This window comes from Nyctereutes procyonoides, unplaced genomic scaffold (genome assembly GCF_905146905.1).
Source record: "Nyctereutes procyonoides isolate TBG_1078 unplaced genomic scaffold, NYPRO_anot_genome, whole genome shotgun sequence".
Lineage (NCBI taxonomy): Eukaryota > Metazoa > Chordata > Mammalia > Carnivora > Canidae > Nyctereutes > Nyctereutes procyonoides.
In genome coordinates, this window is record NW_026575045.1 from 6,303,110 (window position 1) to 6,319,547 (window position 16,438).

Sequence of the window (16,438 nt, forward strand, 5' to 3'; positions counted from 1 at the left end):
CCACCGCCGGGCTGCCGGGGCGCGGGGCTGCCGGGGCGCGGGGCTGCCGGGGCCGCGCGGCGAGAGGAAGTCCCAGGAGCGGCTCCCGGGCGCGGGCGAGCGGAGACCGGAGTCCCGCTCAAGTTTGCAGGGAGGCAGGAAAGAGCCGGCGGCCCCTTCCCTCCCTCCCGATTGGAGAGGGAGGAGGAAGCGGGGGAAGTGCCGCCGACACCGGGCGCGAGGGAGGGCAGGCGAAAGAAAGAAAGGGGAGGAGAAAAGGGCCGGCCCGGGGAACCACCTGCGGCTCCGGCGGCCGCCGCGCCCCGCGCCCCCGCGCCCCGCGCCCCGCGCCGCCTGCCGCGGCCGCGCGGTCCGGGGCCCCCACGTCCCCGCCCGCTTCCCTCCAAGCCCCACGAGCCTTTGGGCCGAGACCTCGCCCGCCCCCGGGCCCGGCGCGCGGAGGGTGGAGCGCAGCGCGGGCGCCGCGGAGGCGGAGGCGGGGACGGCGGGGACCGCGAGGACGGCGGGGACCGCGAGCCCCGCTCCCGCTGCTCACCTGCGCTCCGGCCCGCGGCGCCCGCGAGTCCCGCGCCCCCCGCCGCGCAGGGACCGCCCCCGGCCTCCCAGGGCCCCCCCGCCCCCCGGGAAGTCGGCCAAGGCTTCCGGCGCTGGGTGCACCTCTCGGACGACACCCCCCATCGCACAGGCGCCGGCAGTTCTGGAGGCCAGTGGGAGTCCGCCCGCCAGGGGCCCCGGCTGCCTGAGACCCCCGGGGTCCTCTTGTCTGCGGCGCTTCCAGCGAGATTCTCCTAGCAGGGTCGCTCCCACTCCTCTGGCCGGAAAGGTTCTGGCAGAAATGTGCGGAATTTGAGTCTCTTCTCCCAAGCGTGGGGGTGGGGGAGATGGGGAGTGGGAGAAGGGACCAGACCCTGGAAACCTGAATCCGATGCCTGGAAGGCGCTCAAACCAATCACTATTGAAGTGGCTGTGGGACACCGCCTCAAACCTTATGGTTAGAAGTATTTGAGAAGACTTGGGTCCAATATCCCAAAGCTAAAGTCCTACTGGTTTCATTGCTTTGTTTGCTTAGAAAAGGAATCTCGGTTCTTTGGTTTCTGCCCCACAAGTGACCCGAATTGCTGTGCCGTAGGGTTGCAGTTTGGGAACCAGTCTATCAGCGCTGTGCCGGTCGTACTAGGAAGCGCTTTCTTCTCTCTGGGAGACACGAGAAGTGCAAGACAAACAGGCCTGAGAGCGAGCATCGGAAGATAAAATTTAGCAGATGGAAATATTTGGGGATCTTTTTCTCTGTTGTACAGCAGATCATTTTTCACAATATGGGCCAATAACAATCTCATAATCACCCACTCTGACGACCTTCGGAGTTACGAGGCACAAAGGAACTGCTGCTGTCAGTGGGGATAAAAAAGGAAATTGAAAATTTATGAAGCCCTGTATAAACGTCAGGTACAGTATAAAAGTGTGCTGTCTCATCAAGAAATATTTGTTGAGTGCCTGTGGGGCAATGGCTAGATTGATAAGGTAATGTGCAAAGCTTGCTCCATCCCTGCCAACATGAGGCTCCTAGTCTAACCACAAATAACATTTCAAACTTAACCATACAATTGACCTATTTAAATTGTACAACTCAGAGGGCAGCTGGGTGGCTTACCACGTGCGTGTGCTCTTTGTCTCAAATAAATAAGATCTTCAAAAAAATAATAAACTGTACAACTCAGTGTTTTTAATTTTTTTTAAGATTTTTTTTTTTTTTTTTTTGACAGAGCACAAGCAGGGGGAGTAGGAGAGAGAGAAGCAGGCTTCCTGCTGAGCAGGGAGTCTGATGCAGGGCTCCATCCCAGGACCTGGGATCATGACCTGAGCCAAAGGCAGACTCCCAACTGACTGAGCAACCCAGGCGCCCCAACTCAGTGTTTTTAAAATATATTCACAGGGTTATGCAAACACCATCACAATCAAATTTAGAACTTTTTAATCAGTCTCTCCTCCTGCCTACCACCCCAAACAGTTCTCTTTAGTACTTACTCACTCATGTTTGTATCTGCCTCTTCTGGACATTTTTTATAAAGGAAATCATGTAATATATGCCATGTTGTGTCTGTCTCCTTAGCATATATTCTCAAGGTTCATCCAGGTTGTATCATATATCAGAACTTCAATTCTTTTTTATGTATGAATAATATTCCATTGTATGGATATTCCACATTTTGTTGGTTCATTCATCCGTTGATGGACATTTGGGTTTCCACTTCTGGGCCTTTATGAATACTGCTGCTGTGAACATTCACGTACAAGTTTTTGTGTGAATATATGTTTTCAGTTCTGTTGAATATACACCTAGGATTAGAATTGATGCATCATATGGTAACCATGTTTAACTTTTTGAAGAACTTCCAGACTACTTTCCAAAGCAGCTGCATCATTTTACATTCCCACCAGCAATGTCTGAGGGTTCCACTTTCTCCACATCCTGACCAATACTTGTCATTATCTGTCTTTTTTATTATAGCCATCCTAATGGTTGTGAAGTGGTCTTTCATTGTGGTTTTGATTTACATTTCCCTGAGAGCTAATATTTTGAGCATCTTTCATGTGCTTACTGGCCACTTGTTTATCTTCTTTGAAAGAAGATAACATATATCCGGAGAAGTGGCTCTCAGATCCTTTGCCCATTTTTAAATTGGATTATTGGCCCTTTTTTTTTTTAAGGTGTAATAGGTTTTTATATAGTCTTGATACAAGTTCTCTATCATGCATAACATTTACTCACTGCTTCAACAGTCCTGTGGTTAAGCATTGTTCTTTATGCATTCATCCTCATCCCTTGAGACCGTTTCTTAGTCTGAAAAAAAGTACAGCTTAACCGCATAAACTAATACAAGAGGAGCCAAGGACATGTTTACAAATTTGTAATCCTGGGGCAATATGAACAGAATTTTTTGATCAAATGATTTCACTGCTCCAGAAGCTGAATTGAAACTATATGTAACCAGGACACTGAATAAATAGGATTCAGGGAGAGGACTCCTAACTTAAGCTTTGTCACCTACTGTCCCATTCAAGGAGGACAGTTCTTCCTCTTCAAGTGAATGACAACTCAAGCAGCCCCACAACTATCTTGTTGTCTTGGGTAATAGAAAACCTTCCTGTTACTCTAAAAGATAAAACATGTTTTCCATTTAGTAGTTAAAATCTTACTCCCTTTCCCTGCAAGGACTTTCTCTGGGCAGAAGTCAGGCCAAGGGGCCCTGCTCCTGCTCCATCTCACCCCATCCTGGCCAGCTTGCTGACAATAATATGAAGAGGGGAAGTGGAGGGACAGGTAAGTCTGTACTAGACCAGCACTCTGCAAAAGGGCATCACACCCTCTGGCCTAGTGGCTACCTGAAGCAGAATTTTCTCAGAACACTTTTTGTGGTCCTGTGCTAGGAATGTCTGACCATACATACTTCCTGGGATACAGGCAATGGATTCTCTCCAACTGCTTATTCTAACTGATGTGGTTTATTCCACACAGACTCTTGCAGTTGGGGTTCAATCAACCCCCCCCCCCCCCCCCAGTGAGACTTTTAGGCCAGAATCTCTTTTAAAATGACCTCCTCCTGTGGACTCTTCGGTATAGTCTCTGAAATTCACACACCTTTTGTAAGTTCAGTCCCCTACTCTGCTGCCAGAGGAGGCAGTACCTTCCTCAGGGGGGAGTCTAGCACGCTCTCAGAGGTCCTGGGGAAGCCCTCCTCACCGGGCTTGGTGGTAGATGCCACTGCCCCTGCCCACAGGCAGGGGTGGAGCAGGAGGTGCGACGGCAGAACTAGAAGTGCTCCATCCAAACAAAATCTCAAGCCCCACCCTCCACCCATCTTCAGTCACCTCACTCTTGGATCCTCCGCATGAACGAGAATCTAATCAGCCCTCTACCTGTTACTTTGAAATTTCCACATTTTAGTCTTAATCACAACTCATTTTGGGATCCAGTATCTGTCACTTCCTGCTGCTGCATCAGTCACAACCGTTTAACATCCCGTAAAATAATAGAACAAAACATTATGCTAATTTATTCCAAGAGGAATTTAATGCCACCTACAAAAAGGAAATGGAAAGAGACAGCAGTTTGGGAGGGAAAAGGTTTGGAATGACATGCAGTTAGAAGTATCTGATGGGCAGATCGGAGGGTGGAATTCACATAGGAACTGGGAGCCACAGAGGTGATACATAGGAGCCATGAGAAGAGATGTCCCAACAGCTAGTCGATGAGTGTAAGGAATGATGAACAGAGAGCTAAGGTCCAAGTGAGGGCAAGCCCCCAGCCAGGGGGCAAGAGAAAAAAAGGTTATTTATTTATTTATTTATTTATTTATTTATTTATTTATTTATTTATTTATTTAAGTGATTGCTTTATGACAGCAGGGACAAAAGCCAGATTTCAAGCATATGAATAGAAAGGATATACACAGAGTAGAACTAGAACATTCACAGAGAAAACTGCCTGAAAAGTTCAAAAACTAGTGAAATGAAGCAGTATTATTTAAAAAATTTTTTTTCACCTCAAGATGGTACTTGAAAACCATATATGGCTGAAACTACTCTATTGGGCCATCCTCCCTCTTTCCGCTGACAGGACTTAACTTGTTTAGCAGTATGTCCAGCCTCTTAACATAAATCATAATTTATCTATCCCATTCTGTTTTGACAGTGAGCGGTCAGGTGTGACCCAGTTCCAAGCCAATGAGTTGTAAGGAGAATTGAGAGGCTTCAACACATATTTGCCTCCCTGAGGAAAAGAGGAGGGGAGGAGAAAGACTCTCATTCTCCTCTCTAGTCAAACCTTAACCTGAGTCGCCTTTGGACGCAGTCAAGTGAGGATGGGATGTCTGGAGCTACAGCAGGATCTTGAGATCATGAGGGGCAGACCGGAAGAGTCAAAGCCATCATGCAAATACCGAGCTTACCCCATAAGGATGACTTCATATGCATACAAAGGGTAAATTCCTGTGATGGGATCAGGAGTGTTACCATCACCTGGGAATTTGTTGTTTTTTTTTTTTAATTTTTATTTATTTATGATAGTCACAGAGAGAGAGAGAGGCAGAGACACAGGCAGAGGGAGAAGCAGGCTCCATGCACCAGAAGCCCGATGTGGGATTCGATCCCGGGTCTCCAGGATCGCGCCCTGGGCCAAAGGCAGGCGCCAAACCGCTGCACCACCCAGGGATCCCCACCTGGGAATTTGTAAGAAATACAAACACTCAGGGCCCACCCCAGACCAACTAAACAAAAATCTCTATTTTGACAAGCTCCCTAGGTGATTCAGATGTATTTTACATTTTGAGAAGCACTAAATGAACTCCTAATAGTTGGGTTCTTCTGTTACTTAAAGTTGAATACATGGGAATTGTTAGATGAAGAAATAGTAGGTAATCGAAGGATTGAAGATTCTGCAGAGAATTAGATGAATATGGAAGAGAATACAAGTGGAGTTGCCACACTAGGTCTCAATAAGGAGAGCAGAAATCATGTTTGGAGTGGATCTAAGAAAAGGCAGTGGTGAGGAGTTTCTTTGCAACTCAACAAGTGGTGAATAAAGGAACTACCAAATGAGGACTCACGGAAGGGAGCTGGACAGCTTGGGTAAGGAGTGAGTGCCATGTACACAGATCTACTCTCCACTCTAGAACCCTAGAACAGAGATAGTGGATGACTGCAGATTGACACAGTGTGAACATCAGCTAGAGGGGGTTGGGGGGGGTAAAGGTAATAATGAAGGTCATCATTAAGAGGCTGACTATGTAGTATGACGTAGATTAAAGAATGTGGTGGACAAAATTTAGTAAACGGCCTAAATACAACAAGAGAGCTTCACATACAATCCAGGGAAGGCCCAAGAGAATGTTCAATGGCTGCATAGTAGTTGAGAGGAAAATAGGCAAGAACGTGGTGCCTAGAAAGGGGGCAATGAATTTGAAATTTCAGAGATCGAACAATGATTTATGATTAATTGTGTGAATTAAAAAAAAATGCTCCTACCTCTGAGACTAATAATACTCTAAATGTCAATTAATTGAACTTAATGAAATTAAATTTAAAAATAAAAATAAAGAAATATTCTTAATGAGAAAAAAGCAAACTGCACAGTTGATGTATTCTTGATAATTATCCAAAAGGCAAAAAATTAAAGCCTACCTTTAATAGAAACAAAGTACTTATCCCATTTGAAACCATATTTTCTCATTTTTTTTTTTTTTGAGAGAGTGCTTGGGGGCAGGGGAGAGGCAGAGAGAGAGGGAGAGAAAGAATCTTAAGCAGGCTCCATGCCCAGCACGGAGACCCATATAGGGCTCAATCCCACAACACTGAGACCATGACCTGAGCTGAAGTCATGAGTCAGTCACTTAACCAACTGAGCCACTCAGCTGCCTCAGAACAAAATATTTTCTGTAGTGCTCAATAATTTTTTTCTACAGTATTCAGTAAATCTTACCAAATATGACTCAAACTTAAATGATAATAGATGTAGGGCTTCATCTTAGGGGTTTAGGATAAAAACTGAAGCCAACTATATTGGTTTCCTCAGGCTGCCATATTGCAAACTGGGTGACTTAAAACAACAGAAATTTATTGTCACACTGTTCCAGAAGCTAGAAGTCTAAAATCAAGATGTCAACAGAGCCCTGTTCCCTCTGAAACCTGTCAAAGAGAATCCTTCCGGGACACCTGGGTGGCTCTGCGGTTGACGGCTGCCTTTGCCTCGGGGCATGATCCCAATTCCGGGATGGAGTACCACATCAGGCTCCCTATGAGGGGCCTGCTTCTCCCTCTGCCTATGTCTCTGCCTCTCTCTGTGTCTCATGAATAAATAAATAAAATCTTTAAAAAAAAAAAAAAAAAGAATCCTTCCTTGCCTCCTCTAGTTTCTGGTATTTGCCAACAATCTTTGGTGTTCCCTGGCTTTAGGTGGATGCATCATTCCAAACTGCCTCCAATTTCACGTGGCCACATTCTTCCCATAGGTCTCTGTCTCTGTATCTCTCCTCTTCTTAGAAGGATGCAGTCTTACAGGATTAAAGGCCCACCCTATTCTAGTAAAACTTCATCTTTTTAAAAAAAATATTTTTATTTATTTATTTATTTGAGAGACAGCAGAGCAAGAGAAAGCATAGGGGAAGAGGGGCAGGGACAAATAGGCTCCCCGCTGAGCAGGGAGTAACAATGTAGGACTCAATCCCAGGACCCTGGGATCATGACTTGAGCCAAAGGCAGCCAAAGGCAGACACTCAGCCAAGCCACCCAGCCCCCCCCCAAACTTCATATTAACTAGTACATCTGCCAATATCCTACTTCCAAATAAGGTCACATTCTGAGGTATTGGGAGAGAGGACTTCAATATACATTAAAAGATGAAATTCAATAACACCAACCCAATGAGATGACAGAAATTGTTTTCAGGTTATTTATTCAGATGTATTCTGAATACAGAAGAATATAGAGAATCTTCATGCCCAAATTATTAGAGGCAAAAAAAAAACCAATGGCACATGACCAGGCAGGCCCTGGTTCTGAACCTCTCAGGGTAGGTATGGCAAGTGGGTGCCAACAAAGGGTAATAGGATAGAAACACTGGGTGATGCTAATGTTCTGAGCTCTGGTCACCCTATGTGACTGTCACCTCTTCCTCACTCTGTATATTCAGCAAGGGATTGGGCTCTGGGGAAGGGGGTGCTCTATGAATCTCTGCTCACTAGTCATCAAGAACTGAGAAACCAAGAAAGGAGCCCTGAGGTCCCAGGCTACATTCGAATGTGAAATCATGACTAGCACTCCCTAGTTGCATTTTTTCATTAACATACCTGAAGAGAAGATAAAGAGAAATCCTATTTAATCAATTCTAAGACCAAAGTTGTGAAAGTTTATATATTTTGTAAAGACTCAAAAATGAGTGAAAAGTGAAATAAAAAGTTCTGATAGAGTATATAGTATTTTCCAACCTTTTTTTTTAAAGAGTTTACTTTTTTAAGTAATCTCTACACCCAACATAGGGCTCGAACTCACAACCCCAAGACCAGGAGACTCACACATGCTCCATAGACTGAGCCAGCCAGGCACCCCCCAACTTTTTGATATGCAGTGCAAATTGTTATTGTATTAAAAGTCTAGTAGTTGATATATTGTTAGTATTATCTATCCTACCCAGCAAGGGGGAAAAGCAACAAATTATCATGTTGTGAAAAAGAGACAACAGGCACTATGGCATGTAGCATTCTGTCCATGAATTACTCTGTTTATATGTAGGTTTTGCCAAGTGATAGAAACTTCTGTCCAGCTAGTCTGAAGACTTCTAGAAACCAAAAAGCCTTTTCTACTTTTAACAGACATAGGCAGTAAGTGATAATTTTCCTCACGTTAAAAATGACACTGGTCTTTGATTAGCCAGAGAGATCTTCAAATGCAAATCTGATTATATCCCTCTTCTGCTCAAAAACCTTCAAAACTTTTTCATTATCTTTAGATTATCCTTAATGAGGGCCATAAAGCCCTGAGAGTGCTTTCCCTGTCTTTCTCCAGCCTTATTTCCTGCCACATAGACTATGTTTTCTTCAGTTAGAATATTCTCTCTCTCCCTATATCTCTCTCCCCGCCTCCCCTTCCTCTTTCCCCCTCCCTTTCTTTCATATGCTCTTCTTCCTAGTTAATTTGGCTCCCCCTCCAGATTTCAATTCAAATGTCACTTCCTTGACAAAACCTGCCCTTGCCTCCCCAGCCAGATCAGGTCTTCCTATTATAGGATACTGTAATTCTTCTTGAACATATGAGAATTTGTTTTTATATATTTATGTGATTTTTTTAAATTACCATCTATATTGAAGCCCAGAAGCAAATCAACTCAGATTGTTCAATTAAGAAAATTTAACAGAGACAATGCACAGCGGTATGAGTAAATTAAGAGTGCCAGCAATTGATGCTAAGACACCCATGGACCAGCAATAGTGGGAAATCATCAAGACCCTTCAGTCTGAAAGGTGTAAGGGGAGCAACACTTTGCTTCCCTTCCAAGACTAAACTCATCCACCAGCAGCTGGGAGTGCTAGTGGCCAACAGGTATTAGCCAGATCCCTTTCTGGGACTTGTCCTCCACTAAAAGGAACTTCCTCACTGAAGACATGCCCTCCCCCAGCAACTGCATCAGTGACTGACCAACATGAAGATATAAAGGTCTAACCCATTTGCTCCAAGTTGAGACAACTAACTGGCGGGCCATCCCGGCTCACTCTGCCCAATCTTGTATCCCTCTCTTTCTCACCTCAAGTAGTAAACCCAAGAGCACTCCCCAGGAAACCTCCTAAAGGCAGAGAGTATCAGAGTCTTTTTCCCATAAAACCTGACCTGTAAAAAGGGTCAAGAGAAAGAAAATGTTACCCAAGCACTGTGTGAGCTGTAACCATGGAAAAGAGCATCACTTATTTAAAAGCAAACAAACAAACAAAAAAACAAAAAAACTGTATTCACTGCCAAAAGTGTAGCACTTGAGCAGAGAAAGAGTGAGGAAGAAATATCCCAACCTCTCCCCTCCCACCTTTGTATCTCTTGCCTGTACTTTGCACTGCAGGAAGCCACTGGGTGGTATAATCTATAGGGATCAGAGTCCTGGGGTAGGAAGATAGAGAATAGATGCAGAGGAAGAGGAGCAGGCACAAGGGGAGGTTAACCAGAAGAGTCCACAAGTTTTGCCTCTTAGCATCCATTTTTGCTCTTCCCTCAGATGGAAATAGTCTGATCCCCAGCATGTGAGAAAACCCTTGAGCTACTGTCAGCTGCAGGGTGATGTCAATTCAGTCACATTCTGAGAAGGACCTAACTTGTAATGATAACTACCTCCAGAACTTCATACAGGATAGCAGGAAAGTGGGAGACTAAAGAAAAAAAAATCAATCAGCATAAGTTATACACCCACCTCTGTAACTAGTCTTGAGGCCAAAGCTGATAATCACAACTCACCTTCTCCTACCACTCCCTGCGTGTTCTCTTACTCTTGGTCAGCAAGGGTGACCCAAACCTTTATTCCTACAGGATCTGAGTCCTGAGGACAACAATTGTCCATTTACTATTCTGTGCATCAATACCAAATTTCTCCTTAGTAAGCAGCTGATATGCCCCGTGGCAGGAGAGCCCCAAATAACCAAGCAGGTAGTCTTGGCTTCTAATTAATGGGACTATGGTCCCTAGCAGAACATAAGCTTTTTTTCTCTCTTATAAATAGGGGCTTCCAATGAAAAGCCACCTGGCAAAGGAGACGGAGAAGTGCTGCATGGGAATCAGCCTTTTTGGCTATGATGGATCAAGAAAAAAATAGAAAATGACCAGCAGGATGAGAAGAAATGGAAGACATGGCAGCCACCAGGAAAGTAACAGTCAGGAGAAGGGGCTTGCCAACTATCTATGATGAGGAAGAGATCGAAGACAAGTTCTGATTATAACAAGTTAAAAATAAATTCCCTACACCCTTTGGTAGGTGATCCACGCAATCTCCAACAAGTAGTTAGAAATAGAGCCTCATGTTCAAGTGAGAAGAACAGGCTGGAAAATATATTTGGGAGAGGTGTTTCTAGGAGTCGTTAAGTGAAGCTCAGGAAGTAGATGAGATTTAGATTCAAAAAAGATGGGACACCTGGGTGGCTCAGTTGATTAAGTTTCTGCCTTCAGCCTCAGTCATAATCCCAGGATCCTGGGATCAAACCGCATGGGGCTCCCTGATCATGGGGAAGCCGCATCTCCCTCTCCCTCTGCCCTTCCCCCAGTCCACACTTGTGTGAGCACTCTCTCTCTCTCAAATAAAGAAAATCTAAAAAAAAAAAAAAAAGATTCAACAATTATTGACCATCCTCCTGAAGATTTCCAGTCATGCTCATCTTCACAACAATGTTGTATAGTAAGAAGAACTTTCTCCATTTTTGACATGAGACAACAAAATCAGCAAGATGAAGCAACTTTCTCAAAACTGCATACAGGCAAGGAGCCTGAGTTTTTAGGGAGCTCACCAAGGAAGAGAGACTAGACAGGGAGTTCTATTTCTCAGCACCTCTTAATAGGAGGGATTGTGCTAAGCGTTTCATTCACATTATCTCACTTAATCTTCATGCAATCTGAAGGTCAGTGTTATTGTCCCCACTTCATGCATGAGGAACCTGAAAGGCTCAGTAGAGTGAAGCACCTTGCCCAAGATCACAAAGCCAGGAAGAATAGAGTCAGAGTCTGAAACCAGATAAGGCACTAAGATCCGTAACTGTTCAACTGTATCACACTACAGGGGGCTCAGAACACACGGAAATGGTGAGAGAAGAAAAAAAAGTTCCAGAAAAAGAAATAGAAAAGGATGCCTCAAATAAGCCTGAGATAATAACCTAGCATCTTAGAAGTCAAGGAAAGGGAGTTTTTCACTGGAAGAGCCTATGATGTCATGGACAGCACGATGAATTCTAACTCCAGAAGTGCTCCAAATTGGGTGTGAGACCCTATACCAACCATTTAGCTTATCTGGTCCTTATTACCTCATGACAAAGAGTACAGAGGCTTCTCCTTTACCTACAAGCTTACCTATATTTATACTATCCATTACCTCATGTCTGGGCGAATGTTCTACCTGCCTGTGCTTAAGATCCCATCCCTTCCTGCTTCCTCCAACACCTTGTTCCTACAATTACTCCCTTTTTTGTATCTTTGATCTCTTTCTCCATTTGCCACTTCAGCACTTAAAACACACTCAAGTCTCTGCCATCAAAAGATTAAAACCCTTCCCTTCATGCTGATTTCCTATATAATTAGCCACCCCTCCCTCACTCCCTCTTTCCTTTCACAGTCAAGCTTCTAAACAGACTGCATTCATAGTCTCCAGGTCCACAAACCAAGTCACAGCCATCTGCTTTCTCACCTCTCCTTTCTTTGAAATGGCTCTGCTAATGTCACTTCCTGCTTGCTTTGACTTTGACTCTATGCTGCCTCTCACATTATTGACCGTTCCCACCTGCCTGAAATGGTTCCCAGGTTTCTGTCATGCTCTTTCTTACTTATTCTATATCATATTTTCCCAATCTAGGGGGTGAAAAGATACGACCATACTCTTCAGGAAATGCATGTACACAGAAAATGCAGCTTTTATTTTTCTGAACCACAAAAGCAAACCAACAGATCCTCAAGGAGCTGATGTACCTCAGTTCATACAAGCTTCCTGAGCAACTCAACCATGCCTATGACTTCAGCTATTGCCTAATCCCCAACTCTATGCATCTTTCACCAGGGTTTACATCTCAGCTCTTACACTTGCCAGCCATGTAGTTCACATGTCACATCACAGTTCCTCATCTGTACAACAGAGATCATAGTAAAATAATCCTGATATGGTTGTTGGGAGAGCCACATAAGATACAAGCAAAATTCTTTAGACAGTGCTTAGTACCAAAATTAGTAATTAATAAATGGTTGTTATACACTAGATCTCTCTACCTCCCTTCTTCCCTTCCTCCTCCAAGTCAGTTTATTCAATTGATTAAAAAAAATATATATTTCAACCTGGGATCCCTGGGTGGCTCAGCAGTTGAGCATCTGCCTTCAGCTCAGGTTGTGTTCCTGGAGTCCTGGGATCTAGTCCCGCATCAGGCTCCCTGCAGGGAGCCTGCTTCTCCCTCTGCCTGTGTCTCTGCCTCTTTGTGTGTGTCTCTCATGAATAAATAAATAAATAAGATAAATAAATAAATAAATAAAATATTTAAAATTTAATTGAAAAAATATTTCAATCTTAAAGTCTCACATAGATGTCCCAAACTGAGGTCATCTCCTCCACCACCCAAACGTGCACTTCCTTCAGCATTTCTAATGCCTGGACTAATATTTATGGCACACCAGAGTCCTCTCTCCAGAACAGCAGCCATTTATCTATCAACATTTCTGAGATAGAGTTGGTCAGTTGCTACAAATCTGTCTCCCCAGCTATATTCCGCCATCTTGTCTATGAGGATATCTTAGTAGTCTATCAAATGCCTTACTGAAATCATGTTGCCATTCTTCTGTTCTATAAGCAACCACTGCAAGAACTAATGAAAGACCTGTGATTCAGAGAGAGAAGATAGCTGTAGAAAATTAAATATAGCAAATAAACAACCCCTAATCACAATCAGAGCAGTTAGATATAAATCCTGTATGTTATTCCATATACGAGCTTTACAAAGAACAAGGGCAAAGATAAAAAGAAAACCTAAGGGCACTTGAGTGGCTCAGTAGTTGAGCATCTGCCTCTGGCTCAGGTTGTGATTCGGGGGTCCTGGGATCGAGGCCCACATCAGGAGCCTGCTTCTCCCTCTGCCTATGTCTCTGCCTCTCTCTGTGCCTCTCACGGATAAATAAACAAAATCTTAGAAAGAAAGAAAGAAAGAAAGAAAGAAAGAAAGAAAGAAAGAAAGAAAGAAAGAAAGAAAGAAAACCTAAATCATTTCTTAGCCAATTTCTCCAACAGCTTATTGAGAAGGAATTGGAAGTACCAGTATTATACTAATACACACTATTTTTAGCACATAGCTTTCATATTTGTATATTTAGGATGTTTTTAACCACTTAGTAATCCATATTGGGTCCTTTCCATAGTATGGATTACTCCCTCCAGAGCTGTTTTAACTCAGCAGCTTTTTGAAAACTCAGCTGGCCTTTGTCAACAGACAATAAAAGAAACAGCTTATAAACCGATTATTTTGTTTGCTATGAATATTGTTTACAACAGCTTCACTTGAGAAATTCCTTTCTAAACTTATGTTATGAAAGTTTTGCTTCCCGGAAGAAATGTTTTTCATCTCACGGTTAATTAAAAATTTTTAACAGACTATCGTTCCCTTTTCACTTTGGTCTCTACGAAACTTCGAGACAAATTTACTGTTCTATGGCAGTGTCCGTGGCCTCCTGGCCAGGATATAAGTCTCCTATTGGCACCCAATATCACACTGCAATTATTAACTTTCTACTCTATTTCCCATGGCCATAGTTTTTAAAACATGGTATTTATTTACTTTCTTACATGTGTATTTAGTGAGCTGCCGCAAATCCTTGGTTGAAAAGGCGAGATGGACGTTAGATTTAAATTAATTCTAAACCAATTATTTAATATGGGTGCCATCATTCCCAGTTAACTCCTCTTCTTATTTTTAATGTTCTAAAGGCACAAATATTGTTTGTGCATTATCAAAGGGAGGCACCTGAACTAAATGCACCCACCTGGCGACTGCAGTGGCCACCCACTGCCAGACTGATCAGACTCAGCATGTCCTGCCCCATCTGGGTGTGCCAAGTCATCTTATCCAAACAGTAGACCTTTCTCTTATCCAGTACCCATGCTCCAAATAGGGTTTTGTGAGATGATGAGAAGACTCAGATGAATTTACTATTCCATAAACTCAATATTTTCCTTCTGTAATTTCTAACTGAGGATCCTAGTTCTCAGCCTCTTTCCTTCCTCCCTCTTCTGGCCATTTTGTGATTTCATTCTTCATCTTCAAAAAAAACAAAAAGAAAAAAGAAACGGATAAAACAGTAGGCTGTTAAAACTGTGTACCTGAGACAAGAAGTCGGAGACCAAGTCCCTCTGGTAACAATGGGAAATTAAGGACTTTCTTTTCTTATTTCAGGACTCTCTGAAACAAAATTTCTTCTAGAATTATCTATGGAGTTTGCTTGCATTTCCCACATGTAGTAAATATCTAAATTGTCTACTTCTTTTTGATCATGGAGAACTAAGCAAGGCATGGTCAGGAAAATTGATCTTTCTCAGTTATGTAGAAGTTATTTTAAGTTTAGTCTCCTTGATTTACTTTTTTCTTTTTATTTTCAACCACTAGTGAAATCTAGGCATGTAACATTCTTTGAAAACGTAATTATGTAAATATAAGTAAGATATAATTCTCTTATTAAGTAAGTCTCCAGGAGAAAAATCTAACACTGAGGGAAAAAATGCCCTCAACTATGTATAATCCTTTGCCCTCATTTTTCTTCACATCTAGTGAAAGGGCTACTTGTAATTCTGGCTACCTCCATTGGAAAATGCAAAATGTTAGAATTTTTCATTGTTTTATCATGCCTCACTAAATAAACATGATAAGGGAACACTGCCAAAAGCAGAATAGTTCATCATCTTGTGCAGGTCATTGATTATTTGTATTATGGCCCATTCCAAGGATTGAATCCAAAGAGATTTTCAATTAATTTGGGAAACTGGAACATTCTTAGAAATTTCCACAATTATATATCTTAGTTACAGGTAACTTTACTATGGAGGTAATGGAACTGAAGCCTCAGGGTCCCCTCACATGATGTTTCCTAAGCCCTGTGAGGGGACCTTTCCAATGTGTCCATAGAATCACATAATTTTGTAAGGTTTGCAAAGTCAATCGTTTTTTGTTTTGTTTGTTTTCCTCAGAGAAGGACCCCAAAATTGCATAAGCTTTGGGCTGGATAAAATCTAGATCTATGCCTCATCTCAACAAACAGCAATTCAGCAGTTTATTTTTCTCCAAAGTAAGATTGTAACCATAGCAAACCAGCTCTCTTCTGTAAAATACTGTTTTAATTGCATAAGCCTGAGAAAGAATGTGTGCTTATTGGGTCATTTATATTAAGTTTTTTTTTTTTAAGATTTTATTTATCTATTCATGGGAGACAGAGAGAGAGAGAGAGAGGCAGAGACACAGGTAGAGGGAGAAGCAGGCTCCAAGCAGGGAGCCCAAAGTGGGACTTGACCCCTGGTCTCCAGGATTCTGTGCTGAGCTGAAGGTGGCGCTAAACTGCTAAGCCATGCAGGCTGCCCTATATTAAGATATTTTTTTAATTTTTTTACTTATTAATGATAGTCAAACAGAGAGAGAGAGAGAGAGAGAGAGGCAGAGACACAGGCAGAGGGAGAAGCAGGCTCTATGCACCGGGAGCCCGACGTGGGATTCGATCCCGGGTCTCCAGGATCGCGCCCTGGGCCAAGGGCAGGCGCCAAACTGCTGCGCCACCCAGGGATCCCTATTAAGATATTTTTAAACTAATATGGGAGCACCTGGATGATGCAGCTGGTAAAGCGTCGGACTCTTTGATTTCAGCTCAGGTCATGATCTTTGGGTCCTGAGATCAAGCTTTGCATGGTGCTCCACCCTCAGTGCAGTCAGCTTGAGATTCTCCTTCTCCCGCTGCCTCTCACATGCTTGTGCTGTCTCTTTCTCTCTTTAAAATAAATAAACAAATCTTTACAGAAAATAAAAATAGAATAAATAAAAGTAGTATGGAAAGGCAATTTGGAAAACAGGGCCTTCTTTCGATTCAAGTAAGTCCAATTGCAATGTCAAGATTAAGTTTTAATTTCTATTAATAATTTAGCCATAACTCATGTTTCCCGATGAACTAAGAGAATTTGGCAATAATTCAATAT

The 16,438-nt window shown here is 43.0% G+C and overlaps 1 long non-coding RNA gene across 2 annotated transcripts; it reads left to right on the plus strand.

Moving 5' to 3' along the window:
• Positions 1 to 321: 321 nt before the first annotated feature.
• Positions 322 to 6,843, plus strand: LOC129509242 (uncharacterized). 2 transcript variants are annotated; one of them, XR_008664318.1, is made up of 4 exons: positions 322 to 1,446; positions 3,215 to 3,322; positions 4,694 to 4,981; positions 6,572 to 6,843. It is a non-coding gene; the product is annotated as an uncharacterized LOC129509242 (long non-coding RNA). The 2 variants fall into 2 exon arrangements; XR_008664319.1 differs by lacking the exon at positions 3,215 to 3,322 and having other exon boundaries at positions 325 to 1,446.
• The last annotated feature ends 9,595 nt before the right edge of the window (positions 6,844 to 16,438 follow it).